This window comes from Macrosteles quadrilineatus, unplaced genomic scaffold (genome assembly GCF_028750875.1).
Source record: "Macrosteles quadrilineatus isolate MER2022 unplaced genomic scaffold, UCM_ALF_1.0 Scaffold_6__1_contigs__length_79288215, whole genome shotgun sequence".
Taxonomy (NCBI): domain Eukaryota; kingdom Metazoa; phylum Arthropoda; class Insecta; order Hemiptera; family Cicadellidae; genus Macrosteles; species Macrosteles quadrilineatus.
Window position 1 is genome coordinate 73,887,416 of NW_026542599.1, and position 6,000 is coordinate 73,893,415.

The following is a 6,000-nucleotide window of genomic DNA, read 5'->3' on the forward strand; positions in this document are numbered from 1 at the left end:
CCCGTGTGGCCAGGCACTTCGCGCGGCTTAACTTCGCGCGAAGATAAGCCGCGCGGCTTAAATTCGCCTCGTGTGGCCGGGGCCAAACACTACAATATATGACGATCCTACAAATTTGTCTTAACGTTCCACAAACATGCGGTGCTTTTTAAGCGGATTTCTATCACAATGTCATTCGCCTATTGGGTCTGATGATGATTGGATTGTCCAATCGAAATCGATCACCACTTACCATCTTTTTTGTATCCGTCTTGTGAGTAACAGTATAAGCGTAAATATATGTTTTAAGTGTTATAAGACGTCTCTTTAATTTAATCTCCGATCACAATTCCCACAAAACATATTTTACACCTAGCATGTGCTTCATAACATGAATTATCAACATACATTTTCACAAGCAAATCTTCTCACCTCCACAATACACCATAATTCTAAACCATATGTTTGCAACCCAATACGGTGCTTGTAGCGATATTCCCGATCACAATGCAACTACAGTAACAACACAGGCGATTCTGGTCAACCAAGACGACTACAGTACTTGCCTGATCGACGGTCTGGTTTATAGCCAGCTTTCTCTGTACTCCATGTACGGCAACTTGCGTCTGTACTCTGTGTACTCGGTTGTTGAACGCGCCAGATTTATGGAGGGAAACCGCGCGGAGCATACCGTCAACGTGGCATATGGTGTTGTTTTGTAATTAATAAAGGTTAGGCGATGCGTTCTCAAGATGAAAGTTTTATGTTTCGAAATGCAAAGTTTTAGCCACGATTGGTTGAGCTTATTTGAAAACAATAAGACATTAATATTCATCGCAATGTGTAGTGTAATTTTCACATCCACAATAAAAAAATACTTTGCTTGAAGCTACATATACAGTGCTTCCTATTACCTTCAATTTTGAAAATATATTAGTTTTATGCGTGACTGTAATTTGGCTGGACATTTAAACAGCGAGAAAAAGTTGAAATTTTGGATCTTATTCGCTTAAATAAACTAGTTATGAAAAAATCACATATTTGAGAGTTTTTTTTTTTTTTTTTTTTTTTACTTTACTTAGCATTAATTTAATGGTGGATACGTGTAATTATTGAAAATGGTAATCTATGAAGTGTTAGTGTGACTTTAAACACTTGTAAAAATATACACACATATCCCCATACTGTACTCAACTAAATATCACCTACACGAAACTACGTTTTAGAGACTGTATTCCCATAAAAATGCAATTACAAACTTAATTAACCGTTATCTTATTAATTTTGTACAAAATCCAAAGTCCACGAATGTGAATTTTCCTAGTCTCTACTCAATGCCCACCAACGGCGTTCCGAAGCGCGGGACCCAAAACTCATTAGCCCTTCCATTCCCGCGGACAGCGCCCGCCTGATTGGTTTTGACGGTAAAAACTGGCGGGAGATCTGGCAGACAAGCGGTTCTAACTGGGATTCAAAATATTAATTGGATTTTTAATTCACGGGCTGAAACCTTAAATGTATAATCTACTGGGTTAAGCGTGTAAAAATATGCAACATGTTTATAGACACCCGCAGCGTGAAAAAACATTGCATTTTATTAATCCTCGATTATTGTTCGCAAGAAAGCTTTACTGACTAAGATCAGCTGTTTTTCAAGTCATAAAAACAGCTGATCAATCAATTGCGCGTCCAACAGTTATTACTTCACGTGCTTCCAAGAATCTTGTTAATCAGTTTGCACTAAAAATTAAAACCCCTCCTAGTGAATGGTATACAGTATACAAATGATACGCTGTAAAGGTCAGCAGGCCTGGACGCTATATTTGGTTAAATAGGTTAGGAACGACGGAGAAATCACCAACAGATGGCAACAATCCACATCAGCTGATTGTATAATGTCACGTGATTACTGTATTCTACACAGTGTCTAGATGTTAACGGTGAGTCGTGCGCACGTTATGATGACGTCATTGGAGCGTAAAGTGGGATGCAACGTGTTCTTCGCCACTAAACAATTTGATAAAGCAGAAATAATCATATGATGTCATGGGGTTAATTGTGTACATCGAGTAGGGATGAGTATGAGGAGAATTTGAATTAACCTATTATTTACAACTAAATAATAAACCAATGTTTTTGGGAAGACAATGAACAGCAAATTATTAAAACTGATGTTTTGAACAACGATATATGAATTACCAATCAACTGATACTAAATACCATCGTAAACTATTTTGATGCCAATTGACAAAAACCCCCTATTGAGAACAATTGCAATAGTCACATCCTTCTAAAAATTTTCCTTCATTGAATACCAAATATATTGTATACCAATTGAATTACAAATTTTTACATCAGTCGGTATGACGAGGACACCATAGAATCCGGAACATACTTTATAAATTATACTGTATGATCGCCATTTCAATGGAAAGTATTAAAAGTTTAAAAGCTTAGAATATTTATTTTTGGTGTAATTATGTTGTGTGACGAAAAGTTGTGTTTTTGTTAAAAGTGAATTCCTTATCCAGAACCCGCAAAAAAATCCAAACTAAATTCCTACCCCCAAATTCAGTTTTGGACAAAGCCAGGATAAATCACATTTACAAAATCCAATTTCAAACGTCCCGGGGCCTCTAATATTTCAACTTTACGAGACAGCCAGGCGCAGAAGGAATGACTCGGAAATTCTTCAGAGGCGGGACAGCTGCTGGCCAACTGGTGAAAAACACCCAATGATCCATGCAACAAAGGCCCCCGCAGCTCCTTTCGTCCTACAATAGCCATAGAGCATAGAGTAACAAAACGCGCACCGTCCCTGGGCTTTCATACTCTTTGTCTAGCATCCGGTCAGTTGTACATAGCCTGTAGCTTCTTCTTCTTCATCAATCAGAGTCTTGTTGTCTTGTTTATGTCAACTAAGACAATGTGCGTATATTGTACGTACATACGTAGACGTAGACACAGAATTAAGTGGCAATCTCTTTTGTTTGTCACAGTAGCAGCTAGTGCATGTCAGTTGTACCATGTTGTACCTATTTACAACATGTATTGTTTATTTGACCGTATCTCTAGCACCTATTTTAGAGATTCTCGTCTTAAATAAATACATTTGTAATGTTTACGTCTGTAAAACTGTACTGTCTTCAGCAGAAGACTATAGCGATGCCTCCAATTCAGGGCCATGACTTGTTTGAAAGGTTACGGTATTGCCAAAAGTATAAATGTTTTTACAGTATTAATTTTTTATTTGATTCCGTATCGTTTTATTGTGATTATCCTCCAACCAAACATCCAAAAACACCAAACACCCTATAGAAATTGGAAATTTTACAAAATAATGTGCATAGAAAAAACTACGATGAAAACATATTAGGCTAAGTACATTCTGCGCATTGTATCTAATTAAGTTCTGGCCCGTTTACCTCGAATAATAGAACAGAAATTTATGTTGTAGGCTAATATTCGTGGTTCACAAAAAATCGGGGCTCACGATAGAAAATTCTAAACTACAATGAATATACAGCATTATGGCATTACTATCATCTCAGAGTAATAAAACATAATTACCTATGTTTTATTACTCTAAGCTATCATCAATTAAAATGGTGGACAATTGAGTACCTAATTTATAGGACAATAATCTTTATATCCACGATTACACTAGTAAAAACATTAAAACTCAGATATTCAAAGCAATGTAATTATCCACAATAATTGACCTACTATAACTTAAGAGAGTTAATTACAATTTGTATTGTGAATGGTTCAAATTATGCAGTATCACAGGGAAAAAAATTATTGTACTAATGCCCCAATACAATATCTACTGTACTTTACTTTAGCACCTTGTCAAACCCTGTTAACTGAAAGAATTCGGACTGATACCTTCATTCTTTTCACAGCTGGTTGATGATTAATGGGCTATATTACAACTAAATTTTGATGGTATTTTTGGTATCATATATACATTTTTATAAATAGACAAAGCATGTTTCTTTAAAACCTTTATTCTCAGCTCGTGTGCATCGTAGGGAAAATCTACGTATACTGTTAGAAAGATATTTACACGTAGGTAGTTGTACAGAATCGCTTTATAAATTAAAATAGTCTTAAAAATAAGCACAACAAATTCATTTTAAATTAAAAAAATAACATGGGCCTTGACAGTTGCCCTGCTGGTGACGAAATAACAACGAAACTTAACAAAAAATCAAAACAAATTAAAGACATTCCAAATACATATTCCAAACACAGGTTTTATTTACAGAGTGGGATGAAATAATGAAAATAAATAAGTTATTTCGTCGAGTTTTCGACTACTGGACGACCTCTTTTTTATTTGGGCTAATTGACACCCCCCCAACGCAAGATTTGTCTATTTACAATGAATGGTTTCATAACAATTTAAATTTAAATAAGAATTTATTTGGTTAAGCATTCACTTAGAAATATGCGCTGTTACAAAATAGGGTGTAAAGAGGATAAAAAGAGATTTTTGAGGAGACACCCCCTTTCAAAGCACCGATTGCCATGATTGGATCCAGCTGTTTTGAAAACCCATTTAAATATGGCAATTAAATAATCAAAATGTAATTAAATATCAACATTCTTATCGTACATGCGGCAAGATATACACAACAACTAAGTTAGCAAGAGTGGTATTTTATTTTATGGTGGAATTTTATTTATTACAATATAGGCTACACAAATTTAGTAATTTTACTTGGTTAATTGGCTTTGAATTTAAATTACAACACATCAGTGCAAATGCATTCTTAATTAACGAATAAGCATGAAAACATTGTCAACAAACGTCAAATATGCATTATTTATTTTGTTAAAAAAAAATACAGCCCAAATTCAAACCATACAGAGTAATAAAAATATGAATGAGCAAGAAATAGGCTTAAAACGATCACATAGGCTACATATAACTAGATAAAAACTTAGCTTCATGTTGAAAACCATAACACATGTTCCTCCTAAGATTAATTTAGGTGAGTATTGTTAAAACCAATGGCTTAAAAGTCATAACAGGTTAACTACAAAGTGAGAAATTATCATTACCAGTAGAATTATAATGACAACTTCAACTTGCTTGATCAAAATAGGGAAAAGCATTAGGCCTACATAAAATTCTAACAGGTACAAATTACTTACGGTTCTCTCAGGGCGAAAAATCCCGGAACACAAGCGAAATCACAAAGTCCTTGACGTCATAAATCCCACTTTTTGAAACACGAAGCCATAACTCTACTAACACATGGTTTACGCAACTACCGTATTAGTTTATGTTAAACAGCGAAGAACGAGCGAAAATCGACCTTCCTCTATGGCGTTCTAACCTCAACTGAACTGAAACTGAACCGAACTGAAACCAAACACTGGACTGAGACGGCATCTCAGACGAAAGTAGGGGAGGGGATTCCCCCTCCACCGGTCCAGCCACTTCCCCTCCACACCTACATGTTGAACCTTTTCATCTTTCGAACCGATTCTCACAATCTCAACCTCAACGCAGCTGCTTTCTCGTCTATTTCGTGCTTCTGTATTCTGTTCTAATGGTGTATCCAGGAGGGGATTAGGGGTTCAAGCCACCCCATTGACCTTAAAACGTGATTTTTACAATAGAAACAATTTTTTTTACAATAAAAATATGTTTATTGTGTCTCTTAATAGCTTAAAACACGAGTTTATAGTTCTAATTTTCATATATTTTTGAACCCTCCCCCCCCCCCCCAACTGGAGGAATCCCCAGGACCCCCGGTGTAACCCCCACCCTTTACGGTCATCTTAGAAACGCCTACGGCTTTAACTATACTGGTTGTAACAAAAAATGTGTTATATTATTTTAACAAAATATTACAGTATTGTAAAATACGTATCCGTTTTTATCAATGAACAAATTTACCAAGAAATACCTGAAATAAATATTTTGGCTGTAAGAGTAACTACAGTCCTGTAATTGTAAGAGTACTAAGTACAGCCCTTTATCGAACTGTAAATCTATCAAGTGCA

The 6,000-nt window shown here is 35.6% G+C and overlaps 1 protein-coding gene across 1 annotated transcript in view; it reads right to left on the reverse strand.

Moving 5' to 3' along the window:
* The window catches only part of LOC128996716 (repulsive guidance molecule A-like), a 40,227-nt gene extending 34,877 nt beyond the window's left edge, over positions 1-5,350 (reverse strand). Inside the window, exon 1 of the mRNA XM_054422161.1 lies at positions 5,143-5,350. The gene's annotated coding sequence lies outside the window, so the exon portion shown is untranslated. The remainder of the gene's footprint in view (positions 1-5,142) is intronic.
* Positions 5,351-6,000: the final 650 nt, after the last annotated feature.